Here is a 13,698-nt window from a genome sequence, read left to right on the forward strand (position 1 = left end):
TTGTTTCTCTGTGTTGCAGGCACTGCCTTGAGCGCCCTCCCCCAGGTTCTGATTTCTATGCTCTTCCTTCGCCTTGGGGGGCCTTGCAATGAAGGGCCTGCGCTTGCCCAGCCTGAAGAGTGATGTCCATAGCACCTGCTGGTTCTCCAAGCAACTCTGTCCACCTAAAAATCAGGACAAGCCGCTCACCCTCGGCTCCAGGAGGAATAGGGGGGCGTTGAAAAGGGGGTGGGAGGTATTGAGCCTGAGCTACCAGACTCTATTTCTCTGTCTCTTTATCTTACTCCCTCCTTACTGATATATCTCTGTCTTTTTTTCAATTTGCTTAATAGAGGCCAATCATAGCAATCTTTCCGAGTGTCTCACACTCTTTGCATGACATGTGGTGGAGAGGGAGCCCCGTCAAAAGAGTCTTAAAGCTTCTGTCACTCCTCCAGGACGTGGTTTTCGCATGTCTCAGATCCAAAGTCCCATCAGTCGCTGATTTCATCACTGTGTAGCTACTTAAACGAGCAGATGAGCGGGTCTGATCGTGCAGAGGAAGTAACCTAATTTTTGTTGTGATTCTCTGGAGCTGAAGGTTTAGCGTTGAAAGGAGTAATAATCATCACTTAATTACGATTATTAATGGTGCTTTGTATCTTTTAATGTCAGTTTGTCCACATGCAACGTAAACTAAAACAAGAGCACATGCCATTAGGACAACTTCACGTTCCCTCGCTCATTCCGAAGCTGTTTGGGTGTTTCTGAGTTCATTAACACCTCGAGGGGAATGGAGCGGCTTTCAGGCTCAAGGTTACCGTCCCACCTTGAAGGAGTCCTCTTACCCCTACCCTGACCCCTGACCCCCAGCCTTCTCGCCACACCGCTGCCCCCAAGCAGCTGCTCTTCACGACTGTTACCCGGCGCTGGCGGCCCGCTCCGACCCACGGGCCGCCTCGCCCCTTAAGGAAGTGCCAAATAACAACCTTCTCCACAATGCTGCCAGGAACGGAGGAACGAAAAAGTCAGAGAGAAACGCATTACCTCTTGTTTGAAGTCTCGATACACTGACACGTTTATGCTTTCTCTTTGTTTTGTTCATTTTAACTTCAGCTCTTTGTTAATCCGCCGCCGCGATCAGCCTACCACTAGTGCTCTAGTTTAATATTCAGCATACGAACAGAAAAAGCTATGCCTTTCCATTTTACTGAAATACATTTCTATTTTTTTCTGTTTTAGTTTTATTTCCTTTTTTCTCAGGGTGCTGTGATAGAGGCTTGTACTTTAGCAGGCTGTTATGTGCATTTACTCAAGACAAACATACAAACTCATATGAGCGTATTTTCATATACTGTATCTTTACTCTCCCTGTATGTATCCTCTAGTTTAATCACTACGTTATTGGAGAGTTATTCACGTCTTTTCTTGAGCTCCCTGCGTTATGTTGGATGCAGTTGCCTTTCTAATCAGCCCCTCCGCTGCACAGGTGGTCGCGGATTTGATCGTCATGCCCATTAAATCCTAAACTTAATCTTTCGTAGATGTCCACATTTAGTCAGAGCTCATTGTTAAATTGGCTCAGACTGGAAGCACATCATTTTAACTTCAGTCCCCCTGCTGATTCAGGCTGTAATCATATTGCATATTGGGAACTTGATAAGCCTTGTTGCGTGTTGGACATGCAGAACTCTAATTTAGTTAGTTAAATCAGTTTCAAAAACATAATCTAATTAATCTACAGTGGGTGTGCACAACTCTGTTGCACTGCCTGGTTTTCCACCTTTACTGTGATAAATATCCTGCACAATTCAACATGAAAAAACAAATCTGTTAGGAGTGAAATGATTAATTGTGAATGGATTATTTAAATAATCATCAACTAATTTACTAATCAATTAACTTCAGTTTACAGACTCAATAAAAGGTGAAAATAAAAACAGAAATTAATCCAAAACTACAAAAAATATTGACATTTTCCATTAAAGATAAAAAAAAATACATTTGTCTGTAAATATGTTCTGCCCAAAACTCCTAAGGTGGGAATTTGTTTCACCTGGTTCAAATTCTGTAAAAAATAAATATATATTAAGCATCTTTTGCTATCCAATTATTAATTATAAAAATAATCAACAGAGCAGCCCTACACTGTATCAAAAGTTACTGCTGGCAGAAATGACAAAAGCAAAAACCAGAAAGTAGTTGGAAGATGAAGTTGCGTCAAGTTTTTTAATGACTTATCGCATTAATAAACTAGTCAGATGTGATTGTAATTGTGTTTTTTATTCAATCTTCAATTACATGAATAGCTGAGTGTCATCAGCATAACGGTGGAGGCTGATTCCACAGTTCCTGATGAATCCACCAAGCAGCAAATATGTACAAATTAACAAGTAGGGGACCTAGAATAGAGCCTTGGGGGACGCCTTAGTTAGCATCGAAGAACATGTATCCATACTGACCATAATAGTTCTATCTGTGACATAGGAGCTGAACCACCGAAGAACAGCGCCAGATGCTGTAGTCTATTTAAATGGAAACAATACAACTGCAAAATTGCAAAAAATTAGCAGAATATCAACAAGGTTTTGCACACATCAGTAATGCAAACACAGCTAGTGCTGTCCCATATTTTGCCCAATTACTGATGATGTTGTAATGATCTTCTCTTCTCTTGACGGAAACCGTTGTACAAAGATATTTTGTAAACTCTCTGCAAACAATGGGGTCAGCTCAGCGATTTAAATGAGAAACTATTGGAAACATCCAAAATAGGAAACTTGCACTTCATTTCAAGTTAATCAGATTCCCTTAAATTGTTTGCCAAATATGAACTCAAATACGGTGAATGCTGAAAACGAACCACACTCACCCTCTCCAAACGGATTTATTTGTTTTTAGCGATAAAATTGTACAGGACATACCTTTCACAATAAAGGTGGAACAATTTTTAAAAGGATAAATTACTTTACAAAAACCCAGCATGTGAACAGGGGAGTGGACACTTTTATAAAGGCGCATTACATTTCCAGCACTTTTTCCCTCTCGCCATGTCTCATGCAAATATTAAAAATAAAAACGCAGAATCTTCTCAGCCCCAGCGTGAGAAGCTTTTATTAAGAGAGCATCTAAAAGCACAGTGGTATCCCAGCCACGCTCACCTTGATTAAAAATGCATTAAATCCTAGGGCACTGTGAAGTGTAATAATTTCAGTTCTGCCATCATTTTTTTATACCCTCACAGACAGAGATGTAGATTTCGTGACGGCTTTGCTCAGGAGGTCTCGTGTGTTTTTGGAGGGAAGAATATAGGAAGTAAACGAGCTGGGGATGAAGGTTCAAAGCCGCAGGAGTTGGGAAGGCAAAGGGGCTCGAGTCAATATCCCTCTTCTCTCCCTCCCCGCCTCAGAAGTTATTGTTACTGAGCCGAGCAACGTCTGTCTCCGCACTGTTCTTCATGAATGTATCCTCACCATCTGCACCAGCCATGCTGCCCTCGCAGAGACAGGAGCAAACCGATGTTTATGTAAGGAAGCCCCTTTTTAATCTCATCATCAAATGCCAAATATCCCACAGATTCAAAGCTTCTAGCGTCAAATAGTCCCAACAAATAGACGTGGCTTTGCTCAAAGACTTCTCTGTATGGGTTTGCAAGGCTGCACTTTTTGCAATTCCATTATGCTGCTGGAAAAAATACACCCTGAAAACAAGAGTCTCTCGCTATGGAATGGTTTTCCAGTGTGTTGTGACAATTTCCTTTCATCTGATTCTTGTCTAGCTGGTTGTCCAAAGCTTACTTTTTTGAATACAGTGTGACAAGCTGTACCTTTTGTGGATGTAACAAACTAGAGAAGTAGTCTGCAGAACAATATGTCGTGGACACGTGAAAGCTTTCAGGCGTTCTTTTCTCGTAGATCATAGCTCACCGCCCTCCCCTGCACATCAGGTTTAATGGAAGGACAAGCATGTCCAGGCTAAAACTGAAAGGCTAAACCAATACATTATGCTCGGGGAGCAAAAACCATTTTCCTTAATGGTCTTTTCCAGCTAGGCTTACACAAGAGAAACTATTCCTATCCTCTCAATGTTCCCCTCTCTCTCTGTGACCATCACAAGGCCTGAGTAATGTTTTCTATGCACTTGTTAGCATGTGTTCCTGGTAGAAAAACCCTTATTCTGTTCCGTTTATGTTTATTTTTGTCCAAATGCATTTGGCAGGGAGTGTGTAAGGATGATATGTAGATATGTGTCGCAGGTGGAGATAAGAAATAAATAGAAAGCAGGTTTTAAACATCAGCTCAGTCACCGAGGTAGTTACGGCCCCTAAAAAGTCAAATAAATATATTTTTTGTTTCTTTTTTAATTCTTCTTGTATTGAAATTGTTTTTATATCCATCACTGACTGCAGAAATGGAAGCAGAGCTACCACGCTACACATTCCATGATTTTCCCCTCTGAATCCTTTATCCCGTCAAACTGTATCATGTTGGCCTTCAAAGTGGGAGTCTGCAGGATCGAGTGGCTGATATTTAATCCAACAAATAGAGACCTTTTTTTTCCACTGGCTGGGCAATCCAAAGGATAACTAGATTCCAAGTCCCATGAGGAAAGCCGATGATCAGTCATTATCTCGAAGCCTCAAAATGAGACTTCCTACACCCAGAATAGCACAGGCCCCTCCTGCCTCGATGGCGACACATTCTCCATCCGCTGTGTCTGAGAGCAGTCAGTCACATTCAGAACAATCGTAGGAGAAATGCAGTCTGTAGGTTTATCACAACAGTGTTACTAGATCTCAAGCAGATACCGTTTGAAAGACAATGTATTACTCCTTAAACTTATATTCTGTTCATGGTGTGTGCTCATATTACTCACCAGGCCAAATGTACAGTCCCTGTCTCTGTTTTGATGTTGAACTGGGCAAAAATAAATGACATGAATAAATAAATAAAACAAGTGTATCAGAAATGGTTGAATACTGTGTACATATTTGAACTTTTGGTTTCTAATTTATAAAAGATAAGCTTTAGCTCTTGGAGTACTTATTTTATTTTTTCCTTTCATGCGTAGCTTTGTGTTTTTATTTTCTATTTCTGTAAAGTGTGTAAATATATCTTTATGATAATAAGTAATATTAAAAATCTTATTTTAAGAAATAGGCCTGTCTTGTGTCTTCTTTTACCATTGAAAATTAAATTAAGCTTAGAACTGGTTCTTTTAACAACAGCACACAATTTTGTGAGCTAGCTGTTGCAAAATACAGGTGGCTAAATAAGCTAGCTGTGGCAAAACACAGGTAGCTAAAACAAGCAAGCTGTGGCAAAATACCGGTGGCTAAATAAGCTAGCTGTTGCAAGATACAGGTGGCTAAAACAAGCTAGCTGTGGCAAAATACAGGTAGCTAAAACAAACTAGCTGTGGCAAAATACAGGTGGCTAAATAAGCTAGCTGTTGCAAGATACAGGTGGCTAAAACAAGCTAGCTGTTGCAAAATACAGGTGGCTAAATAAGCTAGCTGCGGCAAAATACAGGTGGCTAAATAAGCTAGCTGTTGCAAGATACAGGTGGCTAAAACAAGCTAGCTGTTGCAAGATACAGGTGGCTAAAACAAGCTAGCTGTTGCAAAATACAGGTGGCTAAATAAGCTAACTGCGGCAAAATACAGGTGGCTAAATAAGCTAGCTGCGGCAAAATACAGGTGGCTAAATTAAACTAAATGCAGCAAAATACAGGTGGCTAAATAAGCTAGCTGCGGCAAAATACAGGTGGCTAAATTAAACTAAATGCAGCAAAATACAGGTGGCTAAATAAGCTAGCTGCGGCGAAATACAGATGGCTAAATAAGCTAGCTGCGGCGAAATACAGATGGCTAAATAAGCTAGCTGCGGCAAAATACAGGTGGCTAAATAAGCTAGCTGTGGCAAAATACAGGTGGCTAAATAAGCTAGCTGTGGCAAAATACAGGTGGCTAAATTAAACTAAATGCAGCAAAATACAGGTGGCTACAATAAAAAACAGAGGCCTTAAGTGAAAGGAGAAAATGAGTAAAACAGCTTAAGAGGAAATTATGGATAAAACCGTAAAGGTCACACCACATATTTGGCAGTATTTCAGATATTTAAAACAAAATAAATTAATAAATAATTGTCTATATTGACTGATATGAAACAGTTTTTGATATGTTCTGCAGGCTTCAGTTTGAGTTTTGTTCTGTAGATGTACCTCATGCCAAAAGTCAAATCCAAGAAATAAACGTACACCAACACATTGGCTGCTGAACATGGAGAAATAATTACAGTCTGCTTAGATTCAATAAACTGTTCTGGTTTCCAATTTCATTACACAGTTCAGAGAATAAATAAAGAAAAATTTCTTATTAAGAACCGGGTGAGCAAAATCGATGTAACCAGAGGTGGGCAGAGTACCCAAAAATTATTCTAAAGTAAAAGTATCATTACTTCAGCATATTTTGAATCAACAAGAAGCAAACATTATTTGGTAAAAAGTCTGTGCAAGTACTGAGTAATTTAATCAAATTACCAATCATTTAATATTTAATAATTACATCATCAGATGGACCAAAATATAAAGATAAGTGGAAATTTTGGTGTTTTAAGGACCAAAATGACAATAATTCATAAAATTAACAAAATCGGGCAAATCAGTTTCTTTCAATAAAAAACTTGTGAAACTATAATAAAAACTGCAGGTGTTTATGGTGAATCTTTGGTTAAAATGTGTATTTTTCATTCAGTGGGTGGAAAATCCAGACATTTCACTTAAGTAGAAATACGTCGTAATAAAGTTACTCAAATAAAAGTAAAAAGTACAACGCAGTAAAAAAACTCCTAAAAGTACTTTTCTTTTTCAAAAAGTTACTCGAGTAAATGTAATTGAGTAGATGTAAGTAGTTACTGCCCAGCTCTGGATGCAAGACTTGTGTGCGTGTCAGCAGTAACTTATAGAAGATCTTGGTGGGGGGTGAAGCCCGGTAAATAAATCCTGTAGCATGTAACCGCCTGCCACTGATCGCTCCGGCAGTGAAAGCTCTCAGTCTAAACCTCTGGCTGAAAACGCATTTATGTATGAATGTGGTTTTGGTAGACAGAGAAACAAACAGTAACTTTGAGAACATTCTTGAGGAACAAATGTCAAAATATGCAATTTGATCTGCTGATGTTACATTCATGCAAAAGGAAAAGATCTTCTATATGATATTTGTTGTTTTATACATGTTTTGTGCATTGTTTAAAATCCTCTTTTCTTTCTTTCTTGCATTGATTTGGCAGCATTTGGTGTTTTTTGCTTTTATCCTCGAGTCCATTCTGTAGGAGATTTTGGCCTGCACACAGTTGGCTGCAGTTTGACCCTTGCAGTCCAGCAGACATGACAAAAATTTATGTCACAAAGGATCCTCACCACCAGCAGATGCCAAAGTCCTGAGCTTACTACAATGAGCAACAATGGTAAGAAGTGAGCAAACCAACGTGACACAAAAAAACTCCTGGGTTAAACCTGGGTTGTTTTACTAAGCCCCAAATCCTTCCTCTGGCATTAAACAGGCAAAAACAGCAACATGTTTACGCGACACACCATTAACCTTTACGTCTGGCTAACTCTTGTCTGGAAATTGCTTCATCGTTGTCTGGCTATGGAACTGTAAATCAGCTTTTGTCCATTATGTGTATTTTCAACAGCGACAGGCGGCTTTCTCCAGAGCTTTCAGCGGGGAAAAACCATCCATCCATCCATCCATCCATCCATCCATCCATCCGTAGCTTAGACTTTTGTAATCCTGGTAAGGTCAAGGGAAGTCCAGTGCTTGCGTCTATCGGTCATTGGGTAAGAGGCAGGGTAAACTCTGAACACAGTTAGCATCCTGCATGTAACCCGTCATTTATTTCATATAAACGGCAGGATACATTTGTTTATATGAAATAAACGCTTGTTACGTTTATTTCAGAAACCAATGCCATTGGGTAATACCCAATAAATAAATAAATGGGTATTTATTGATTTACCCAATAAATAGTTGGGCAAACCAACCATTTACCAATAGCCATTTACCCAATAACTGTTCACCCAACTATTTATTGGGTAAATAAATGGTCATTGGCTAAACCATTTGTTTGAAAATTGGTAAAAATTGAAATTGGGTAAAGTTTAAGTCTAAAACTTTTGCCCTTGGGGGCAAAAACTGGCAAATTTAAATGGACTGTCTCGCCACAAAGATCATGAAATTAAAAATGCAAAACTTTGTTCATTGTAATATATATATTTTTTTTTCTCCGAAGAGTTTTTGCGGCGCTAGTGGCTCGTATTTTTTGTACAGTAGGCAGACAGGAAGGAGGGTGATGAGAGGGGGCAAAGGTCGTCGGGACCGGGAGTCGAACCCGCTCCAAACGTGGGGCGTGCTAACCCCCTGCGCCACCACAGCACGCTCCTGTTCATTGTAATTTACTTTTTTATTATTTTTTATCTACTCAACATTGAACACAATTTTTATCAACTCTATATCATTAAGATTCACAACATTAAAAAAATTTAATTAAAAAACAATTTCCAAATTTTTTAGGTCATCAAATGTTTTCTATTTTGTTGACCAAATTTTTACCATTCTTGACTTGTGGTCAGGGACCAAACAAAATCATTTCAAGGTCCATAAATTGCCCCCAAGCCACGCTTTGGACACCCAGCGAGTTGAACCTCTTTAAACTGAAGAACGACCTTAACTCTTGGAAAATTGTTCCATCAGGTACCAAAGATGCTGCATTGCAGGAATATCAAATTCATTTTCACTTTGGGTCACACTGAGATCATGAATGTTTTGTATTGATAAAATTAGTTAAGTTGTTAAAATATGAATAAATAGCTTTCCTCTGCATTCAAAGAATACTATTTATACATTTAATGTTATTAAATGTTATTTATCATCTTTCCACATTGATCAGTACCCCCAGAATTTTGTTTCTGTGATTTTCTTCTTTATGTTACTGGCGTCATAATGAAGCTAATTAAAGATGGGGATGTTTTTCAAGAGCTGTATTTGTCTTGTTTGGCTATAATTGCTGTGTCATGCAGTTACAGACATACAGTTACCGAAAAAAAGAAGCACTTTCATTGTTATCACAATAGTGTCACGAAATATAGTGATAAAAAGTTAATATCGCCCATCGCCACACCAGACATGCCACAGTATTTATGGCATGTGATTTGTATGTGCTATACAAATCAAATTTGATTGATTGATTGATAGTAAAAACAAATCAGGTGCACTTTTTTATGGGCTAAATGCATCCGTCTACGTCAAGAACCTGGACAGGTTTTCTGTAATAAAGTGTAAACATATGAGAAAAGTTTCTTCTTTACTTGGGTTAGAAAATTTGCCAAGCAGTTGGTGCACAGAAGCCAAACAGCTTCTTGTATTTATATCTTTTTTTTTATGGGGAAAATTGTCTGCAATGTCTTTGAATACAAAGATTTTTTCTTTTAATCAAAACACAAGGGTATTTTCTGATATTATTCGGACTGAAAAGAGCTTCATTCTTCAGTCAGAGTGATGAAATGCTCGGGGTTTCATGTGAGCCACCATTCCTCGCTGGGACCACTCAGAGGAAGTGTCTGGTTAACGCAGAGCTCTGACATGTTCTGACAGACACGACGTCCCCCTCCTGAGCACCGACAGACCCCAAAAGACGCCCAAGGTTATGTCATCAAGCCTGGGTCAGCTGTATAATTGGGCCTGAGGTCATTGGGAGGATATGGAGCGTGGCAATGAGGCTATAGAGTTACTGTTTGTGGCTGGGCAGTGAGAACTGCCAGTAGGGCATTACTGAGGCCAGACGTCCCCTTCTTAAAAGTTCAAGGTCCATCTGTGAGTGTGGCTCTATTACTGCTCAGCAGCTCCCTGCAGGGAAAGGGAGCAACTGAAGGAGACTTGGTGTGTTAAAGGTGACCTATTATGCTTCCTGAATCAGGTTTCAGGTGGGATCTATGGGCTTTATGAAACATGCTCGTTACATTTTTGGCACAAAATCATACGTAGAAAATGATATTTTAGTCGGCTCAGTTCCGCCTATTTTGAGCTCCTTTCAGAATGAGCTGTTTTAAGCCTCTGTCACTTTAAATCCAGATAAGCTGGTGCTGGCCACGCCCCCAACTCAAAGTTTACTCATATGGGAAAATAGCCAGAAAAAAGGAGTAAATTTCCACAAAAACTCAGAAATTTTGAGATTACTGTTGATATACCATTCGGAAACCACTTGCTGTGTTGTTGCTGGTTATGCAGGAGGCTCCACTTCTGATTTTCAAAGATGGACAGTTGTACAATTGTGCATCTGTTTGCCACAACAGTGTATTAGGGCCATTGTAGGGAGAAAAAAAGAGGGAGTAAATTTCTGCCAAAAAACTCAGAAATTTTTAGATTAATCTAAAAAAAATTCTAGACAAAAAAATCGTGGAAATTTTTGAGCTTTTAAACTCAAAATATTTCCAACTTCTGAATCTCAGAAACTTCTTTGTTTTTTCTTCTAAATTTCTGAGATGAACCGTTTGGGTTGTTTTTCTGTCTACAAAGGCCCCAATACTCCATCGTGGCAAGTAGATGCACAATTATACAACTGTACATCTTTGAAAAGCAGAAGTAGAGTCTACTGCACAACTAGCAAAAATGCAGCAAGTGGTTTCGAGATAGTAAGTCAACAACAAAACTCTTGCCTTTTCCAGCAGCCATTGTACAGGGCATGCAGCCATAAAAGCAGCTGACCAAATGTGCTAGAGTTCCAACTGGGTTGCTAGGTAACGGGCTGGGTTCAGCTGGGATTGCTAGGTAATGGTGCAGTGTCTGCTGATTTGTGATGTTAAATTTGGAAGGTTTTTGAAAAGGCAAATTTTTCAAACACCAAAAAACATTAATGCAGTCCCCGTTGAGTTTGGCTCAGGGCTTATAAATCCCAAAAGTGTTTTTCTTTTTTTTTCCAGACACCAAAAAACATTAACATACTGTCAAAAACAAGCTGGATGGTTATTTTCTTTTAAGCGCTTGGGCCGTTTTTAGAAGCTGTAGTAAAAAAAAAAACACATGCAAAAAGTTAATTTTGCATAACAGGCCTCCTTTAAATGTTAGATTTTTGTGGGGAAAAATTAAATTCTTTAAATTGTTGACAGCATTCCCTCAGATAGCAGTGAAACAGCAGGAATCTGTAGATTAGAAGAGCTGCTTGGTCACATCTGCACGACAACATATGCATGGACTGTATGGATTCAGACTGCGGGAGTCACATCTGGATCTCTCTTAGCACAAAGGCCCTGAATCAACTTCTACCACATCATAAAGCCTTTATTGCAGCTGGCACCCCCACATTACCACCAACAAAGCCTGCAGAAGGTACCGACAAACCCACGCTGATGGATATTACCCAGCTCCCTGCTGTCACTCAACCACCTGGAATCTACGGCCTCAAATTACACTGAATATACACCCTGTAATTCAAAATCAGCCACACATGTGGAGATATTTCTGATTACGATGTGTTTATATTTTATGAATGTTATTCTGTCTTTATGGGAAGATGATTAACAGCAGAAGTCTGCAGTGTTTTGGCTAAATCAGCCATAAAGATATAAAAACTATGTGCGTGTTTAGTGAGCGTAACATCCTATTCAATTAGTCTCCTGCTAAAACTCAGATCTTGATGCTACATTCTTGCAGCTTGGATTCAGAAAAACATTGTGATGCTAACCGCAGTTAGCGATACAAGCTAATAACACGTTTCTTTCCTTCTGCATTGAAACTGCTCTCACAATCAGATCAAATGTTGCACAACACTGTCTGCTCGTGATTTATAATGAGATAACTATTGTTAGAAGTGCAATAGCAGAGTACGCTCCTGTACCTTTCACCATGTTTAATATGTGCGGCGGCCATATTGGCTAATTAAGTCCGGGCTTTTTGGAGAACTAAGATTTCCAGAGTCAGAACGAGGAGGTCCACTTAATTTTTTATGACTTGGGATGTAAAATTAAAGTATCCGAATTACCACCTTGCTTTTTAAAAAAAAAATTATTTAGGTAATCTAAAAGTCATACTGCTGTAATTCAAGTGTCTTCTTTGCTTAATGTTGTTGTCACATCCACAAGAGACAAATGTTGGACATCAATAGAGACGCAAAATAAACTATTGAGCATCTAAAAGTGTAAATAAAATGTATTGAGAGCAATATTGAAACACAGTATTTCTTGAACTTCATTTTGACACAATACTGTTATTGTATTTTACAGCAATTTTATGTGATGAAGCATCACAAAGTAGTGAATCATTGTGACATAAGGTTGTTAAAATTAGACAAATATTTTGAAATTAAAAAGAAAAACAATGAATGACTGTCTTGTTGCTATCAAATCAGTGCAGACAGGATCTGGCATCTGTTTTTGTGCCGTTTTTAATTTACAGTAAAAAACAAACAAAAAAACTCACTAAGTGAATAAAATGTTACTGAAAGTTTAACGTCTTGCAAAAATGGTAGGGATCTCTAACTCACTGGTTCTGAAATTAATTCAGCTATAAAACCTAAATAAATCCCCCTGGCTTTTATATAATTCTGGTTTTAAGGCAGCATCAAACTCAGTTTCATTTTAAGCCATATCAAAACTCTGAATGTTCATAAAGGGCCGGTAGAAAGTATTGATAAAACTCATTAAACTGTTGAAAACATTTAAAAAACAGCTGTTTGTAGTTCTTAAAATTAAATATTGAACATTTTTTCACACTAATCAGTCCCTCCAGGATTTTGTGATTATTTTTTGTGTTTTCTTCCAACCAAAATCACAGATTTTGTGGTGCTAATTTAGAAATATTTGTAAGAAATTTTTACAATATTTACGCTAATGTATGATGTTAAATGTTATTACTCGCCTTATCAATCACAGACTATAACGTGACATCAAGTAAGGCTGATGTGCTAGTCAATGTTCTTGACCAATTTTGAGAAAAATTTGCAGTAAAATCAGAAAAAATGTGGGGATCTGTTGATTTTGTGTGAATTTTGCAGATTTGTGATAAACTGGAAGGAGTTATTGATGTAACGTGGAGTTTGGAGGGCCACATAAAAAGCTACTGCGAGCCAGATTTGGCCCCGGGGCCTTGAGTTTGACACAAGTTTTAAGGTGATTAAGTACCCATTATTCTGATGCCAGTAAATAAAATCCAATACAACTAACTACCATCAGAAGTCTAATTAGTAAATAGAGTTAATCTTTGTGTATTTATTAGATGTGCAAAGCTTTTTGGAGACATACTTGCAGCAATAAGAGTTTATAACATTTACTGCATCATTCTTTATAGATTTTTATTTTACTTTCAATATAATATGCAGGTTTTCCTTCAACCAAACAGCAATGCAATGCTGTAAATCACTATTTTATTTTTCTGTGATGTGTGAAAACTCAGGACTAAACTACAGACTTTTTTTAGCTTTTAATGCCAACCTCTAAAGAGTGTTTTGGCTGACAGGCCGTATTGACAGGATGCAGGTGTGGCGGCCGCTACCTTCTGTGTTTGCATGCACAAGAGAAAAGTCCGACACAGATCTGCATTAAACGCGAACAGCAAAAACTTCCTGCATGCAACAGAGAGCCTGGAGCCATGCAGGTAAGAGGCAGGAACAACAGCCCGGGTAATTCCCTTCAGCTGTGTTAACACCAATAACTCTGCCGGGGCGA

The 13,698-nt window shown here is 38.6% G+C and overlaps 1 protein-coding gene across 1 annotated transcript in view; it reads left to right on the forward strand.

The window, feature by feature from the left end:
- Positions 1-5,131, forward strand: part of apln (apelin) — a 37,365-nt gene extending 32,234 nt beyond the window's left edge. The window contains exon 3 of the mRNA XM_028009037.1: positions 20-5,131. The gene's annotated coding sequence lies outside the window, so the exon portion shown is untranslated. The remainder of the gene's footprint in view (positions 1-19) is intronic.
- The last annotated feature ends 8,567 nt before the right edge of the window (positions 5,132-13,698 follow it).

The sequence above is a fragment of the Xiphophorus couchianus genome, chromosome 23, assembly GCF_001444195.1.
Source record: "Xiphophorus couchianus chromosome 23, X_couchianus-1.0, whole genome shotgun sequence".
NCBI lineage: Eukaryota > Metazoa > Chordata > Actinopteri > Cyprinodontiformes > Poeciliidae > Xiphophorus > Xiphophorus couchianus.